We start from the raw sequence: 18485 nt of genomic DNA on the forward strand, positions 1-18485 counted from the left end.
CTAGCCGGAGCCTGCAGGTGGATGCTGGGGTGGTGGTGGGGCTGAAAGTATGACGCAGTCCTGGTGCAGGGCAGCGATGGCAATGACAGAGCAGAGGGAGACACTGGAAATCTTACAGCTCAACTAGACATTGGGAAGAAGTGTTTGTCAGGTGACGCATGAACCAGCTCGCAGCCGTCGCTCCATTTAGTGTAATTATCGTCAACTGATTTAGTAACGTTTTTTTAAATTACTAAAGGTTTATCTGGGAGACGCGAAACGTGCCCATAATTCTGGAATGAACCAGATGTAAGCCACGGTTGGAAGGATGAGTCTGCAAAGTCTTAAACTAATAAAAAAATACAACCACAAACGCACAATGAAAAACAGGACATTATTCTAAGCTTTGATTTATTTGTGTGCAGACCTCTCTTGTTTGACAGCAGGAAACCATACAACAAGTTTCTTCAAAACAGGTGTCAATGAAAATCAGCTCGACCACTTTCTTTTCACCTGAAAAGTCCAGCTCACCTTATTATCTCTAAAAAAACATGTTTACAGAACTAAGTTTCAATAAAGTTTAACATCTACAAGTCAGAACCACATTCATTCAGTGACTGTATGAGGCATTACAAAAAGACACATTTGGATTTTTAGGGGTTTTATTGAAAAGCAAGATTAAAGTACAAAAACAATCAAATTGACAGGCAACTTGTTTGCGATGTACACCCAACACAAGAAGTGATGGATGTTAAATTTCTGTGTTAACACAACTCAAGATAAAACGTTTCTTCTTCTGAATTGTGGAAAAAAACATTTACTGAAGCTTCCTAACAGCTCGCTGAGAAGATTTAAAAATCCCACAGCCCTTAAACATCTCGCCTGAAACTAAAATCAAAACATTACAATTTGATCACATCGTACTGAGATGCTATCATACCTCTGCATCCTTAATATTGAATTAAGATATTATGGAAAACAACAACAACATGGTCCTAATGAATTATGAAAAACCTTAAACACATAAATTATATTTAGCTCGAGCCTTATCAATCAAAACATTTCATCAGCTTTACAGAAATATACAAACAATTTTTACACAACTGGAAAATAAATTTTGTTGTTTTTATATTTTGTGTGTGTGTGTGTGTGTGTGTGTGTGTGTGTGTGTGTGTGTGTGTGTGTGTGTGTGTGTGTGTTCACTCATTCAGCATGTTTTTGGATGTTGCTGATTTATTTGTAGTTTTGCTACCACTGACCAAATACAACCAGAAAACCAAACAATGGCTTTTTTTGTATAAAAAGTAAAGACTATTTCCACCTATTCACAAATATCTGTATTGTTAATGTATATATTATGATATTATAGACCTTCTGAGTATTGATCTGAAAATAGGATGGCGTGTGGATGTGTGTGTTTATAAATGTAGAATAACGTGTGTTTTACCAACATCAATTTAAGCACAAAGCTCCCAAAACCAGAAGCATCAAACTGTAACTACGGCGGATTTGTTTTAAAAGCACACAAAATATTTATAATGTAAATATGAAGAGAAGTGAGACGCTTTGATGGATTGATTGTTGTTGTTTAACTTCTCACCAAGAAAAAAATAATCATCCTCATTTCAATAACCAAAGTTAAAGCATCAAAAGAAAGGCCACTTTTTTTAAACTAAGTTAACCAAACAATCTAATGTCATCTTTTATGTTTGAGGAGATTTGTACAGCGTTGATCAACTCATTTTCAAACTTGTTTTCTCTGCATTTCAATCAATAAGCATCTAAATCGAGATTTCCAACCCTGATCAGCTCATTTCATGTGATGAATAACCAATAAATTCCCAGGACAATGTGCTGGAAGCGCTGCTTGTTCCAGTGCAAAACGTATCCATAAACCTGAAGAAGAAAAAACAAACACGAAATCAAAAACAAAATAACTTCATAAATGTTTGCAGAGTAAGTTTCCACAAAGCTGAATATTAAAAGTCATTGAGACCTAAAATATGTTTGCTTCAATCATCAATCGAAACTTCACAACATCACCGGAGTTTCATACCGCAGAGAGGAAGCGGACCTTAAAACAGACTTTACAGGGCGCCTTGAAACCGACAACGTCGGTATAATGAGTCGGTATTTGACAACCTGTGATCGTTAGAACGAAATATTGATCATAACTTGTCGTAAAATATATAAAATGCAGTGAATAACTGCAGATTTGATTTGTTTTCTGGGTCAACATCTGAGTAAAAATAAGTTAATTGTCTAAAAATCAAAAGTAGCAAAAACAGATTAATTTCTATTAAATTTAATAAATAAAAAATACCTGAAGTATTATAAAGTAAAATAATATAGAGACACAGTGCTGTAGGAAATGTCCGTCTGGCTCTGCAGCAGGAACACAGACTGCACCCTGTTCTTCATGTGCAGGTGTTTGTTACACAGGTAACAGGTTACAGAGAGAAAACACTGTTACTGTGTCTGTTATTAGAATTAATACAGTGCACATGTGTGCAGACACAAACAGCAGTTAAAGCAGACTGACAGCTGATCCAGCGGTGATCAGCTGACGCGATCATCACAAACGGACGTCGCAGCACGTGACGCTTAATCAGAAAGGACGTCTCATGTCTCTTACAGTTTTTTACGATTGAATAAACACTAAAATCAAAAGTATTACACAATTATCAAAACCTTACACTCAAGGAGCAAAACTCGGCCCAGATTTGCACCACTATAAGCACAATAAGTCAGCTCACACTTTTTGCAAAACAATACACACAGTGAATTGCAAAACACTAAACACATTTGTATGCATTACACACAGACGTACATCAAGATGTCACTTCCTTGCAATTCTAAAGCACTGACTGTCAAATTACCACACCTATGTGCCAATTGGTTAAACACAGCCATCAGGTGCGCAAACACAAGATTGCTTAATTGTAGACACACCAATCAGGTTTAAGCACTATAAATATGCAGCAGGTGAGTTCACCTATCTTCAACCAAAATGGAAGGAAGGAGAAGAGTGAGAGTAAGAGGGGGAATCGGAGGAGGAGGAGGAGGAGGAGGAAGAGGCAGAGGCCGTGCCAGAGGTAGAGGCCGAGGTGGAGGTAGAGGAAGAGGAAGAGGAAGACCTGCAGCAGGAGGAGGTGAAGCTGAAAGAAGAAGAGGATCAAATTTAAGCACCGAAATTCGTGCAACACTTGTGGACCATGTAGTGAACCATGGATTGACGCTGAGGGAGGCTGGACTGAGAGTTCAGCCAAATCTCAGCAGATACACAGTGGCATCTGTCATAAGGGCATTTAGACAAGAAAACAGGTAAAAAATAACCTGTTTACAGCTGCTTATTGTATGCACCATATCAGCACTTTTGACACCCCTTCCTGTGACATTTTACAGTAGGTTACATGTATTTTGTTCTACATAGGATTGAGGGTCGAGTACGACAAGGAGGAAGGGCGCCCATTTTTACACAACAGCAGGAGAGAGAGATTGTGAACATGGTTTTGGCAAATAATGCCATAAGGCTCCGTGAAATCCAGGCCGACATTATTGGAGACCAAACCATTTTTCATAATGTGAATCAGGTCTCTCTGTCCACAATAGCACGCATCCTGAAGACACATCAGGTGCAGATGAAGCAGATATATCGAGTGCCTTTTGAACGGAACTCGGAGAGGGTCAAACGGCTGCGGCATGAGTATGTGGAGGTATGTATTGTTCACTTTAGCACTCTGATGTTGCATACTGCACACATAACCTTTTTACATGTAAATGTACTGTACACTAAATCTATGCTGAACTACACAATCTTGTCTTTCACTGTATTTCAGAGAGTTTTACAAATGGATGCTGAGCCAATTCCACATGAATTCATATATATTGATGAGGCAGGGTTCAACCTCTCAAAGGTGAGAAGGAGAGGAAGAAACATAATTGGCCAGAGGGCAATTATCAGTGTCCCGGGGCAACGTGGGGGTAACATCACCCTTTGTGCTGCAATTACCCAGAATGGGGTCCTCCACCGTCATGCCAACATGGGTCCATACAGAACACCTAACATCCTCACATTTTTGGACAGATTATACAACCTCACAGCAGTTAACAACATGCACCAGATGCAATACGTTGTCATCTGGGACAATGTATCATTCCACTGCTCTGCTCTGGTCCAGAACTGGTTTCAGCAACATCCACATTTCACAGTCCTATTCCTGCCACCGTATTCTCCTTTTTTGAACCCAATTGAGGAGTTTTTCTCGGCATGGCGGTGGAGGGTTTATGATCTCCAGCCCCAGGCTCGGGTACCCCTCATTCAGGCCATGGAGGAGGCCTGTGACCAGATTGAGCCCACAGCCATACAAGGATGGATTCGGCACTCAAGACGATTCTTTCCACGCTGTCTTGTGAATGAGGATATTGCCTGCGATGTCGATGAAATTCTCTGGCCAGATCCAGCTAGGCGAGGAGACGACCTGTAGCAATTTCTGGACTGTGTTTTCTTTTTTTTTTTGTACTCTTTTTTGTACTGGATAAAATGTTATGTTTGTCAGAGGCATGAAAACTGGGACATATTTTTTTGTTTTTTTTGAGTCTCCATGTTGACTAAATTGAGTATATGGAGAAAAATAAATTACATTTTCATCAGTCTGCAGCATTTGTCTTGTGTGGTGTCTAATGCATACAAGTGTGTTTAGTGTTTTGCAAATCACTGTGTGTATTGTTCTGCTAAAAGTGTGAGCAGACATCGTGTTTATAGTGGTGCAAATCTGGGCGATGTTTTGCAAATTCACTGTGTACTTCACCTACACTACTCTATTCACTCAGAAGCAGAATTAGCTAGAAGTGTTTAAGGTTTTCAACAGCAGTGTGTAACTGGTACAAACAGAATTAAGTCATATGCAACGTGTGTGTTTCATATGGTAACAAAATATGGTTTTAATAAATTAGTGTTTAGTTTTTACAAGAGTGTTTCATTTTGCAAAGGATCTGAGGTGTTTAAGCAATCGAGAAAAACTGTAAAAAACATTCCCTCGTTTCCTCTCTCCTCTCTTGGTTTCCTTGCATCTCTCCATGCATCTCTGGTGGGAGGGACTAAGACGCAAGTGAAGGAAGCATGGATGCAATTTCAGAGACTTGGGAAGCAGCCATGCTGTGTTTCCAAATCCAAACTGTGACAATGTGATGCTACTCACTGTGTTCAGGGTGGTGCGTTTGTCTTTTAGGCATTTTGATTCTCAAGCATTTTTTCTTGCTCCACGACAGGGTTGTTCACAGCTGTGAGGTCAGAAGCACAATGTTAACAAGCAGCAGATATATAATATCACAACAGATAACACTCCAGAAAACCGCTTTAATACAAAGAGAGCGTTTCAGCTCAGAGTGAATATAATAAAACAGGTTGTACTTACGAGATGGAGGGCGTTTGGCTGAAAATAAATACAAACACATTATTAAAGATGTAACCGTTAAATATTTCAGACAGTGTCACCTTCAGTCCAGTGATGATCCTCTCTAATACCAACTCAAACTGATAAATAAATCCTTATGACTTTTGTTTAAATCTTACACTATTTCTTTTCTGATGGCCTCTTCCTCACATCATCGTGCTGCAGTCAAATTATAATTAAACTGTTTCTGGGTCTTACAGCGCTTAACGTTGATAAAAACACATTTTAAATGTTAAGAAGATCATTTGTTTCACTTTTGAAAACTGGACAGAAAAAAAGTCTAGAAAGAAAATACAGAAAATAAAATGACTTCATGTTTCTGCTTTGGTCTCTCACCATTCCTCTTCTTCAACATGAATACAACGGCAGCGATGAGGGTGAGAGCAAGAACAAGCACTGCAGCAATGATGCCGATGATCACGTGCATGGAATTCCCTGTTGAGCAGAAAACAACAAAACACAGTCACAACCTGAGCAGGTGAAGCAGGTTAAAGAGAAGAACATCTGCCAGTCAGACCATAATCCTGAATATAAGCACAGTTTGTTTGTGCTGCTGATGTTAACTCTCATCCTGTCTGTAGATAATTACTGTATTGATGCTGAATCTTTGAACAAGTCCATGAACTCATCTCCTAAAACTGACATGAAGTAAAATACAGTGCCTATAATCTCTGAACATGTAAATGGTTACACAATGACTGAAAAAAAACACTCTAAACTTGTTTGAGTAAATTCTTTTTACAATAATCTTCAGACAACTTTCTAAAAAATGTCTTCTATTGGAGGTAAATAAAAAGAAGTCTTTATCAAAAATATAAACTGAACAAAAACACTTTTTTGTGTTTCATTATTGACATTTGTCTGTGTTGATCAAAGGTCAGTAAAGAGCGGACAGACAGCACAAACAGCTGCAGTCATCTATAATCCTTTGAAACAAATCATTTAAATCTGATAAAAGTTTCTTTTTATTCTTTTATTGTTTTGCTGTCAGGGTCCAGAGGTGGACACTTACATTGGTTTCATACTAATCTCAGCCTTCAAACTGTTTATTAAATGTAGAAAAAACTTGATGAAAGTGAGTGAAAAACAATATAAGGAAACAAAACTTCCCTTCCAACACAGGACTGTTACAGTGAACTTCCCACTCTCATCCCCTCTGACTCCAGTCTTACCTTCGTTGGTCCTGATCGCGACTTTGTCCAGCTTGGTGACGATGTCCTCCTTCACACCAGAGAGCTGAAACACACATTCGTACTTCCCCCAGTCTGCAGAGGACTCTGATGGAAGCTTCAGCTCGACACTCATCTGGAAGGATCCGTCGTGGTTGGGGAGGATCTCTCCGTGGTCCACGTCGTCATGAAGCTCCGCTCCATCTTTCCTCCAGAACATCACGGCGCTGTTAGGGTAGAAACCTGTAGCGTGGCAGCTGACTGGAGAGGAGGAAGTCTTCTGGAGGAGAGACACTGAGGGGAGGTCTGGAGAGAGAGAGAAAGACAGATTATAGTTTCTTAATTATCATTTACTGTTGATTACTATCATAATTCCTGTTAACTGTCATGTATTTAAATGCCTTACTAACATCAAGATTATATTTATAGTACCTATGCAAAGAAAATGAAGCTCACTGGAGTGTAAATTATATAAATATGGGAGGGGCAGAGGAAGGAAAAAGACAAAAGGAGACAAAAGAGTGAGAATAAAAAGTAGAGAGACAGAGAGAGAGAAGCAGAAAGATGAAGAGAGAGCAGGAGAGAAAGAGAAATGTGTGTAACATTTATTGTCATGTCAGGAAGAGAAGAGGTGTATGAACGTTGTGCTAATAAAAACACATCAGGTCATGTGATTCTACCTGTTCTCAGCAGAGAGCTCCTCCCATAGTCCACATACTTCTTCAGCCACTCAGGGCAAATCTGGGTGAGGTAGTTCTTTTCCTGTGCTATTTCAGCTGTTTTACTATCCCACTTGTGTTTGGTGATGACAGCCTGTGGTGTTGGAGCGATCCATGTCAGCGTCTTCAGGTCTAATGCTATGAAGTCTTCTCCATCATAACTCTCCTGCCTGAAACCATAAACGTCTTGAGTCTCATCGTCCCACTCACAGCCGTACGTCTTCTGGTTAATGTGGACACCTGAGAGAGAGAGAGAGAGAGAGAGAGAGAGAGAGAGAGAGAGAGAGAGAGCAGAGTGAGATCACAGCCCAGTCATCTATTATCAGTTGATTTCACATCTCCACCACAGAGACCATTGATCCACACACACCAGCACAGAGCACCTACACCTCCTGCTGTTATTGGCTGGATGGAAGACGCTCACAGCCAATCATCATGTGGACAGTGTGGACGGTTTAGAGAGAGAGAGAGAGAGAGAGAGAGAGAGAGAGAGAGAGAGAGAGACTGCTGGGAAGCAGAGTGACATCCTAACACAGTTCACATCCTGCCGTTGTTTTATTACCACAGAGACACACTGAGACCAACACACACACACACACACACACACACACACACACACACACTCAAAACCCCGAGCTGCTCTAGAAGCTTCCACTGAAGGAGAGTCTCAGTCTGATCTGTGTTTCTGCTCTTTATATATCATGGACACAGTGTGGTCAGTGCAGCAGAGTCGAGCTGTTACACTTTTTAAACCTCTGATCACAATCACACATTCATCATGTCGTTCTGTCAGCCACGTTCATTAACACACGCTGCTCCTCCTCTCATGTGCGGACCCAGCACAAGCAGCCTGTGTCCCATTTACAGTCCTGCACCTTAGTTTTAGAAACCAGGCGCTGACGTTCCTCTATCAGCTGTGTGTTGTAGAGCTGTTGTGATCAACAGGTTTTCTACAGGAGAGTTCATATGGACCGACTGACTGTGGGCAGCCCAGTCGAGTTATTCTGGTCTAATCTAGTGGAGATAAAGGGTTAATAATCTCTGAAGGTTATTATGGGATGGACAGAAACGCTGCATCAGGGCAGTTTAGCAGCATCCAGCAGTCTGAGTGTCAGTGATGTTTCTGTGAGTCCGACTGTGTTTGTGAGAGAGAGAGAGAGAGAGAGAGAGAGAGAGAGAGAGAGAGAGAGTGTGTGTGTGTGGTGTGTGTGGGTGTGTGTGTGTGTGTGTGTGTGTGTGTGTGTGTGTGGTCACATCTGTCTAAAATACAGGATGAAAATATAAACAACATTTCATCAGTAGAAAGTTAAACATGAACAAACCTCCAGTTTGGTTGAAGCGCTGCTTTGCAGTTTCTATGTTGACTTTGGAGGCCTGCTGTTGACCCTGACGGTACTCAGTCTCCCTCTGCCAGTAGTCGGCTATCTCTGCTGTGCCTCTGCTCATCCAGTCCTGTTTGGGTTCTGCTGTCCTGGTGTTGCTGTCATAGTGATCTATCTGAATGTCATCAACATACCCAACAGCTACAAACTGTGGGAAGTTTGGGACTCCAGAAGACCCAGTGAAGAAATACTTCAGAGAGTGAGGCACTGTAAGAAAAAGTTCATGTGATCATTTCAGGTTTTATTTGACACTTTAATGAATCACTGAACAATTTAATGATCCAGCACACAGAATCAAAAAGAACTACAGCACATTCAACACAAGCTCATCATCTCTTTGCAGTCAATAAACACTAAAACAATGTTTGTGTAGATTTAAAAACAAAGTTTCTCTTGAACTTTTTATTCTAATATTTCTGATGAATGTGTCTTCAAAATGTTTTTATTCTGAAAGGAAATATTTAACAAGTCATAAATTCAGCTCATGCAGTCGTGTACCTGACTTTCACTGACATCAAACAGTCTGTCATAAATCATCTTTTTATCTAGTGCTGGATATCTTAGTGTGAAGTGAAACTCCACTTTGATTTCCAGTTTGTGTCTTCATTCAATCTTCAGGAAACTTCTTTAGCAGTTTACACTCGTTATCTTATTAGTTTGAAATCTGAAATCTCAAACCTCTGAACAAAATGTACACGTGATTCAATCTGATTTACATATTCAATAAATTAAACGTTATTTTCTATTTGATATTTTGGGTGATCTGATATTTTATACCATCAGTAGTGAGCAATGATAACTTCAATTTCTTCAGGTTTTTCTAATCTTTGGTTTAGAAGAAGGTTTTACTCTTTTCTTTTGTTATTGTTTTTTTATATCCAAAGAACGATTAGTTATATATCTTTATCTTAATATCAGGAGGTTTGTCGATGTCAAATTTATGGCTATAAATGTTTTTACTGAATTCGATCAATAAAAAAGAAAATGGACTCTTGTGTAACTCGCTTTAATGTAAATGTATTTGTTCAAATTAAAGTATTATATATTTAACTCTGTTAGTCTTTCATAAAAATATTATGTGTACGATTGAAATTTTCTGTTAATTATGACAATCTCAGAAAAATGTGAACGGACACACCTCTATATCTTTAATCAACATATTTATATTTCACATGTAGTGATTCTACACATTTTCTATTTGCAGAATTTTGTTTTTAAATAACTCTAATATTATTTATTAAATTCTAACATTCCCTCCACCATAAACTGAGCGTCTCTTAGTTCTGATTTAAATGTTTTTGTTCTAACAGGTTTCTGTGAGTTTTCATCATTTGCACACCTGTACAGTTTTTAATCACACCTGGGGTCCGTTTCACAAAGAAGGTTCAACAAACTCTGAGTCTAACCCTGGACTCTGAGTTGATCTACTCTGAGATAGGAAACTCTGAGTTTTCGGTTCCAGAACAGCTGATCAGAGTTAGTTCAATCAACTCTGAGTAGGTTCACCCAGAGTTAAGTGCGTGCACGCTGACTGTAAAAAGCCAGCATTAATGGAGCCCCGACACCACGATTCACCATGGCAACGGTACACAAAAAGATGTCCTCCTACGTCACACCAGCGGAGCTCGAAATCCTCATGCGGACGTTCAGCGAATACGAGCATGTTTTTAGAAAAATAAAGTAACACGGCTGCAGCTGCAAAAGAGAGAGAAGCGGCGTGGGAAGAAACTGCTGCTCGAGTAAATTTGCAAGTTTGAACTGGTCTATTTATTTAATACTTAATCACGACCGGAAGCTAAAATTTATATTAATTTAGGAGCAATCCAGCGGGAGAAAAACGTAAATGGAAGCACTTCAATCATATTTTCAATATTAAACAGATTAAATATCATTCAGTGGCTGTTTTAATGTGCATCAGCTTTATCCCTAACATGATGCTGACTTCACATACATTATAATTCATGTTGATTAAACTGAATGTGTTAGTTTAAAAAAAAAAAAATCCAATAACTAACGGCGTCTTATTTGAGCGCTCTCGGCAGTGGTGGTGGAAAATCTAAAAATGATGACTTTGACACAGATTTGTCTTTTGATTTTTTTAATCATAAATATAAAAGACTTTTGCAAAGCGGTCAGAGCAGCACAGAGACGCAACGTTTCTTCTTTTAATTCGGTAACCGCTCAAACACACGCGTGAGACGGGCTGAAAGAATGAGGAAGTCGAATGAGGGTTTTATATTCTAGAGGGAGGAGACAGAGCGAAACTCTGAGTTTCCTGAAGAAAACCTGCTCACGACCAGGTTAGGTTCATAGAGTCTGTTACTACAGTAACTGACCGAGAGCTTAAGTTACCTCTCTCTGTGAAACAGGCTAGAGTTACCCCTCTTTCTCTGGTTTGAGTTACCTCCCTTTGTGAAACGGAAAACTCAGAGTTTCCCTCATTTCAGGGTTAACAGACTCAGAGTTTTCAATAAACCTGCTTTGTGAAACGGACCCCTGTTCTATTTGCTATTTGTATTATACGTATTGCTTTTTATATTTTTATTCTTATTCCAATTTTTTTATCTTATTCTATTTAAGTCTTTTACTTAATTTTATTCTAGTTCTGTGTTAATTGTTCTGCACCAAAATCACCAAAACAAGTTCCTTGTATGTGTAAACCTACTTGGCAATAAACCCAGATTCTGATTCTGATTGAAAAATCTTGCTCTGTCGTCTGCTCTCTGAATGCATGTAGATCGGACTTCAGGATCAGCTACACACAAAGAGAGGTACTCTATCACAAGCTGTAATTAAGGCGTGGAAATAAAAAGTAAGTGTAAATATGATCTTGCTTTGGATACATCAACTGAGTCAGTATTTTGTCTTGTTTTTGATGAATGATGAAAACAACCATCTTGGTAGAGGACTCAGATTTCACACTGTATATTGTGAATAGCGATACAAAATGCTGTTGTCAAATTAAACCATCATCAAGAGTATCTTATTGTAAGTAGTAGAGTTAGGAACATGACCACAGGAACAGTTTGGGGGGAAAATTGCACTTTAATCTGCATTCAGGAGCCCTCTAAGCCAAACAGAGTCTAAAAAGTCCTTCAGAAAGGATGCAACACGGGGATTCAGGGCTGTGACCTTTCGCTGGACCGTCTTGCCACTCCTTCGGCTGACCTGGACCCTTGAGGTGCATTTGCTGTTGTCCTGGTTTATCCTCACAATAAACCTGTAAATACAAGAAATAGTCTGTTTAAATAGTCTGTATAGTAATATTCTATTTTCTTTGCTGTTATCATTGATAGGTGGCTGATTAGATGCCCAAGATGGTTGCTAGGTGGTAGCTAGGTTGTGGTGGCGCAGTGAGTAGCTGCAGTTTAAAAGCCTCTTTTTTAAAAATGGATAGTCATCCACCAATCGATCATAAAAAGTAATGATCCTGATTTGCATGCTGAGGCGATCCCCCATCATCAGATCACTCTGTCATGGAGTAGAATGGCTTGCCAACTCCAGAGGAAAGGCTTACACTAATAGCACACAACAAACAATACACACAACTGGTAAATAAAACCTTTGGTGCAAAATGTAAATAATTGCAAGTAGTTCATAACAATAGAAGTCTGCTTCCAGTTTTTCAGAAAAAGTACATGGTGGAATGAAAACCTAGAATATCCTGAGGGGTCTTGGATAGTGGTCGAAGGAAAAAATCCTCAACCTTCTGTTAACAGGCTTGACATTATCCTGGCATTACAAAATAGTGGAGTATCCCTTTAAAGTCTGACAACGCTTCTGCTATGGTAATTTGGGGTGTAAACTAATAAATGACCACATGATGTGCCTACCTCTGGATGAACTCCAAAGTCGTGGCTGCCTCTTGCTGCTGTTCTATGCTGGAGACATAGTAGCAGCTGAACAGGACAGCCAGTGCAGCAGAGAGGTCAGGTAGGTCAGTTTGCTGGATAAGGACTTTCCCTTTCCATCGTCAGCATCAGCTTCTTTGCATGCAGAATTGAATCTCCTGCAAAACATAAAAATTGCATGTATTTAGGCACACTTGTTGTAGGAGTGACTCTGAAAATGTAACAACTGGAATCATCACTAGAAAGATCCTGATTTGGCTGCATTTGTAATGTTTGAATTAATCTTGTTCCGGTGTAAGAGTTTTAAAACCAGTAGGACTTGTAAATACCCTGGTATACTGTAATACCGCCCAAACCTACTGATAGTCTTACCAAGAGCCACCAGCCCAGGGCTGCTTGGGAGTTAGAGCCTGGCTTCTGCATCGACCGGGGTCGTTGTGACCTTAATGAATACAGAAAGGTAGGAAAAGAAGACAGAAAGCAATGTTTACTTATACCAATATTAGTTGATGGTTGGTTGGTACCTTACACACAGGTCCCCAAGTAGGGGACACCCAACCAATTACTGCAAGCTGTACAGTATATATATATAGGAATATTGTTAAATAAATATGTTACATGTATATGTATTTTATTACAGTTTTAAGTTTGAAGATTGAATCAGTATTTCAATTTTAAATTGAATGACAAAAGACCATCTGTACCTTGCTCATATCAAAAATATGTCACACTACTGTAATTTATATTGGAAAAATCAAAAACAGTCAAACATTGTTTTACATCAAATTAAATATTTAAAAAATAGTGTGATATATTTTGACTGTGTTGCCAGGCCCTGTGTATCCTGCCCAAAAAACTAAAATCTTCCTCCCTGCAGAGTGAAATGAGTTATATGGGGTCAATAGAGGATCGATTATGAGGAGCAATTTCAGAGAGGGACATGTAAACACCCAGTAGTTTGCTACTGTGTAAGCTAAACTTGTGTAAGCTCGACGTGGTTGAATTTCGTATTAAAGTATGTCTTGCGTGTTTTATCAGACCTAAACACTCCCTCGTTAAACATCTTCATCAGATTATCTTTGTTTGTCCACTTATGACTTCAGAAAGGTCATTTTCAGGCATTTTTAACTTTGTTAATTCCTCATGAAGTTTGGACATCACATGTGTCACTCCGTTACACTTCTTGGAACTCCTCAATTATAATCTGGATAGTACTGGCTGGTAAGAGCATTTAGCTTGCATCCTCAAGTAAAACAGTGCCAAGTTGATGAGGAATTTATCCTGATCTATGTTATCAGGAAAGACACAATCATGACCTTCAGCATTATCACAGCCTTCAATGATCACGTCATCATGTGGCCTATGACTGGAAACATCAATGTCAGGACTGACAGGAAATCAAATGAGTATTTGTGTTTTCTACTTAGGTGGGATGAGAAAAAAGCCTTCACATGGAATAATTCTTTACAATTAGGAAATGGGCATATAATGTTTTTTCCGTCTCTAATATGCCATTTAAGATGGCCACAGAGGCTGGATATATTCTGTGTTGTCATTGTGCACCTCTCTACCAGGCAAGTCCTCACATCGCTTTGTACGGGTCTGTTGACAGGTGTTGAGTCCCTTGTGTGTTTTCGGTGCAAATGTGATTTAAGTGCAAAGAAGGTAGTAAATTTGCATGGGCACCCAGCCAAACCACAAGGTTTCTATGCTCCTTCACGTGATGATACAATTTTGAAAGCGTCCCCGTGTAGAAAACACACTGCTTGCACTTGTATAGCAACACCATTGTGATGAATTGACTCGTGTAACGATAACCACCAACTAACGCAGCACGCTAGTAACGTTCGGTAAACACACGTTAGCTTCGCCTGACTTGCGAAAAACACCTGGCCACTTGCCAGTTAAATATCTTAAATCATGTAAAAAAAACAAATATCAATTGCGCACACAGCAAACTTCACTTTATCCGTCGGGTGTCTAACGTTACTCACCAAACTCGTCGTTTTAGGCTGAACCCGGGCCGGCGTTGTCCGTCTTTCATCGCAGCTGTAAAATCCGAAAGCGAAAAAAAACAGACGACTTAAAAACGTTTACAAAAATGAGATCCACATCAAAAATGCATCTATATAGGACGACAATGCGTCGTTAATATCCAACTCCTTTTGTTGTCTCCTAATAGGCGTACTAACTAGCTAACAGAGCATGCCGTGCACAGCTTCCGGTTTGGCGTATCTCAATCTCCAACCATCGAATTTGTTTTACTATAAATACAAATCTTGATCTTTGACACTCTTATAGGATTAAAATAGAGTCAAATGAAAATGTTGTCAAAACCGGGGTTTTATATTTGAGAAAATTTGCTTAAATTGACAGATGGCTAGAACCAGGGCAGATATGCATCAAGAAGCACACTGGAAAAGCTGTAGCTGAATCTCAAATCATTTAACTCCTTACGATAAATACAAATCTTGATGAAACCGTTTTTATTGAATTAGAATAGAGTCAGATAAAAATGGAATAAAAATTGGTGTTTTAAATTGAATAAAATGCGATTAAGTTTACAGATGGCTAGAGTCTCAGTTGGACTAACAACATTAGATAAGTTAGCTAGCAGTTAATGTTATAGATGTGAGGTTGGCAGTCTTGTTGAAAGATGACCTGGCTGAATTGTTTAAAACACTCAACTGAACTAAATCATATAAAACGTAATATGGAATAACATTTCTTACTTACATGTTTTTCGGTCAATGCTTTGCCTTCCCAAGAAGTGCTGTGTTCCCTCCAAAAAACTTTAAAACCAAGCTTTCACGTAATTGGTCCGTTTTTCGCGGGCAGAACAGTTACTGTAAGTGGATTTACAGTACACTCAAACAACTGTAATACCCACGCAGTCCGAAGATATTTACCCACAATGCACTGCAACTTACAGTACTGTGCAGTGTACCCCTTCTACTGTATAATACTCTTCATAATAATGTATAATACTGACTGTGCAACTCACAAAAAAGGGTTACAGTGATTCTTTCCTCACCTGCCGTCGTGTCATGTAGGACTGTTCCCAGGAGAGTCAGGAGCATCACAGTCTTCATTGGGACCTGTGACTTCTTCACCATTGATGAACTTAAAACTAATACGTTTCTTTGTAGAGCTTAAGACAAAACGTGCAGCTAGCTCGAGCTCTGAGGGTGAAATGAAGTGAGAGCAAATGGAGCACTGACTACTATGGAGGATTGAAACTGCCATAAATTACTTGCCTTAATAAATAAATAAATAAATATCTCAAATAAATAAGTAAATAAAATAATAAAGACAGAAATGTAGAAATAAAAGCCTCAATTATCAAATAAATGTTCATATTCATTTAAAAATAAATAAACATATTCAGATATATAAAAATTAATTAATTAAATTTTTTTATTTATTTGACAAATTCCTTATTTTTGTATTCATTTATTTTCATATTTAATATTTCCCAATTTATTATTTTCTGTTTACATTTATATCTGTTTTTCTTAATTTCCCTATTTATTTATTTCTGTATTTATTCATTTCTGTCTACATTTATTTCTGTATTTCTTCATCCGTATGTAAATGAGTAGGCGTGTCTTGGCTATCCAGGCATTAGCAAACCCACACACTACAGTACTGCGTGGATGTGACGAGGCCTGTGCCCAGAGCTGCAAATATGGTGGTACTGCCAGTAGTTGGTGAGGGCTGTGTAGAAAAACGCCACAACTGAGGAAATTTGGCAACATTATCAAGATAATATTGACAACAGCCTAGCAAGCTCACGCTATGTTAGGTAGCAAGCTGTCCTTGTAAACTTGATAATGGTTAAAACTAGGATATCAACAGTTACAGTGTTGGAGCTGAATTAATATTTCAGTTACATGGTAAGCGCTTCAACCAGTGCATGAGGATAACGTCATGTAATGTTTATGTTCACTGTCAAGTGTAGTCAGTAGTCGAGCCAAGCTCATGAACCAAAAACACTATTCATGTAAGACTATACTTCTCCCTCTAGATCTAGCATCTGATCAGATAGTTGCCAGACGCTCTGTTTCATAGCTCCTGCAAGAGGCAGCCGATCGCCTGGACGATCAAGAACAACGTAAGTATGAGCCATAACCAGAAATTAGACTGCAGTGTGGATTATTGTTCTCAGCCGGATATAACCAACATAACGTCTCTCTCCGTCAGTGGTTTCGGATAACTATCAAATTTTCCAACTGTGCCTCAGCTCGAAATAGCATGAAGTTTGGAGAAGCATTTTCAGCTATGTCACCCTAAAGCCGCTTTACATCCATTGCTAGTTGCATATAGCTAGGCTAGCATTGCTTCTTCAAGTAATAAGTGATACAATCAAGACACGCCTACTCATTTACATACAGAAAATAAATACAGAAATAATTGTAGACAGAAATGAATAAATACAGAAATAAATGAATAAATAGGAAAATAAAGAAAAACAGATTGAAATGTAAACAGAAAGAATAGATTGATACGAAAATAAGGAATTTGTCAAATAAATAAAAACATTTAATTTATTTATTTTTATATTTCTGAATTTTTTTTTTTTTTTTTCATTTGATAATTGAGGCTTTATTTCTACATTTCTGTCTTTATTATTTGATTTACTTATTTATTTATTTGAGATATTTATTTATTTATTTTTGATTATGGCAGTTTCAGTCCTCCATAGCCATCAACCTCCATAACAGCCAATAGGAATTTAGCCTGAGCATCAACATCACGTGTAACTCGGTAAAACTGAGGTTATCAATGGAAGTGAAAGTAAAGTCAGTATGTTTCAGCCCATCTAAAAGCATTGTATTAGGAGACACAGGGGACTTTATTCTATTTTATCATCTTTGTTCACATGTGAAAGTCGTGTTAAATCTCCTGCTGCTCAGATTTTCTATAATATTTTGTAGGTCAATGTGATGCTATGAGCACAAATGTTTTAACTTTCTGGGAGGTCAGAGGTCAGATGCAGATCAAATGGAGTTCGTGAGGATGTAGTAGAGTCTTATTGTGCTTTTGTTCTGAGATTGAAAACAGCTCTGATCCAAATATAAACGACAGACAACAATCCATAGTGCAGTGATTGTCAACTGGCAGCCCGCGGTCATGTGAAGTCTGTCATGAAACATGACAATAATATATTTTCAACAAATAAAAAATATCACTGATTCATGATAACTGCGTCCCCTCAGTGCTTCAGCAATATGCTAAACCAGCCATCCAAACCATTATTGGTCATTTTGGCAAAGAAATTACCGACGAGGACGCGTCAGCAGCACCAGATCCTCTCAGCAATGCCAAAGTGCACGAGATGCCAGCACTGTGATGCCAGCGCTCAGCGGCTAAGGAGGCTGGAATATATCCACAGCCTGCAAAGTCCTCATCAGGGATTTCATTGGAATATAGGCTATCCCGATTCATATACATTCATTAATATTAGTTTGTATAACAAACTGCAGGCTGCATGGTGATGCAGTGGTTAGTGCTGTCGCCTCACAGCTGTAAGGTCACTGGTTCAAATCCCTTTTTGGACAAAGTTAGCCTTTCTGTGCGGAGTTTGCATGTTCTCCCTGTGCATGCGTGGGTTCTCTCCGGGGTCTCCGGCTTCCTCTCACAGTCCAAAGACATGCTCGTTAGGTTAATTGGTAACTCTAAATTGACTCAAATGTGGGTGTGAGTGTGAAAGGTTGTCTGTCTCTATTTGTCAGCCCTGTGATTGACTGGCGACCAGTCCAGGGTGTAACCCCGCCTTTCGCCCAATGACAGCTGGGATAGGCTCCAGCCCACCCGCGACCCTGAACAGGATAAGCGGTATAGATAATGGATGGATAACGAACAGCACTCCCTCAGAGAGAGAGAGAGAGAGAGAGGCAGCGCAGAAAGTGGTCATCTGAGCATGAGA

The 18485-nt window shown here is 39.0% G+C and overlaps 1 long non-coding RNA gene and 1 pseudogene across 1 annotated transcript; both read right to left on the reverse strand.

Moving 5' to 3' along the window:
• Positions 1-1125: 1125 nt before the first annotated feature.
• On the reverse strand, positions 1126-17304 carry LOC138609524 (major histocompatibility complex class I-related gene protein-like; annotated as a pseudogene).
• Positions 11741-13115, reverse strand: LOC138609526 (uncharacterized). The gene is made up of 3 exons (XR_011309479.1): positions 12929-13115; positions 12539-12714; positions 11741-11925 (listed from the first exon to the last, which is right to left on the reverse strand). It is a non-coding gene; the product is annotated as an uncharacterized lncRNA (long non-coding RNA).
• Positions 17305-18485: the final 1181 nt, after the last annotated feature.

The sequence above is a fragment of the Semicossyphus pulcher genome, unplaced genomic scaffold (genome assembly GCF_022749685.1).
Source record: "Semicossyphus pulcher isolate SPU_LCO1_2020_fin unplaced genomic scaffold, fSemPul1.0.p SCAF_5, whole genome shotgun sequence".
Classification (NCBI taxonomy): Eukaryota; Metazoa; Chordata; class Actinopteri; order Labriformes; family Labridae; genus Semicossyphus; species Semicossyphus pulcher.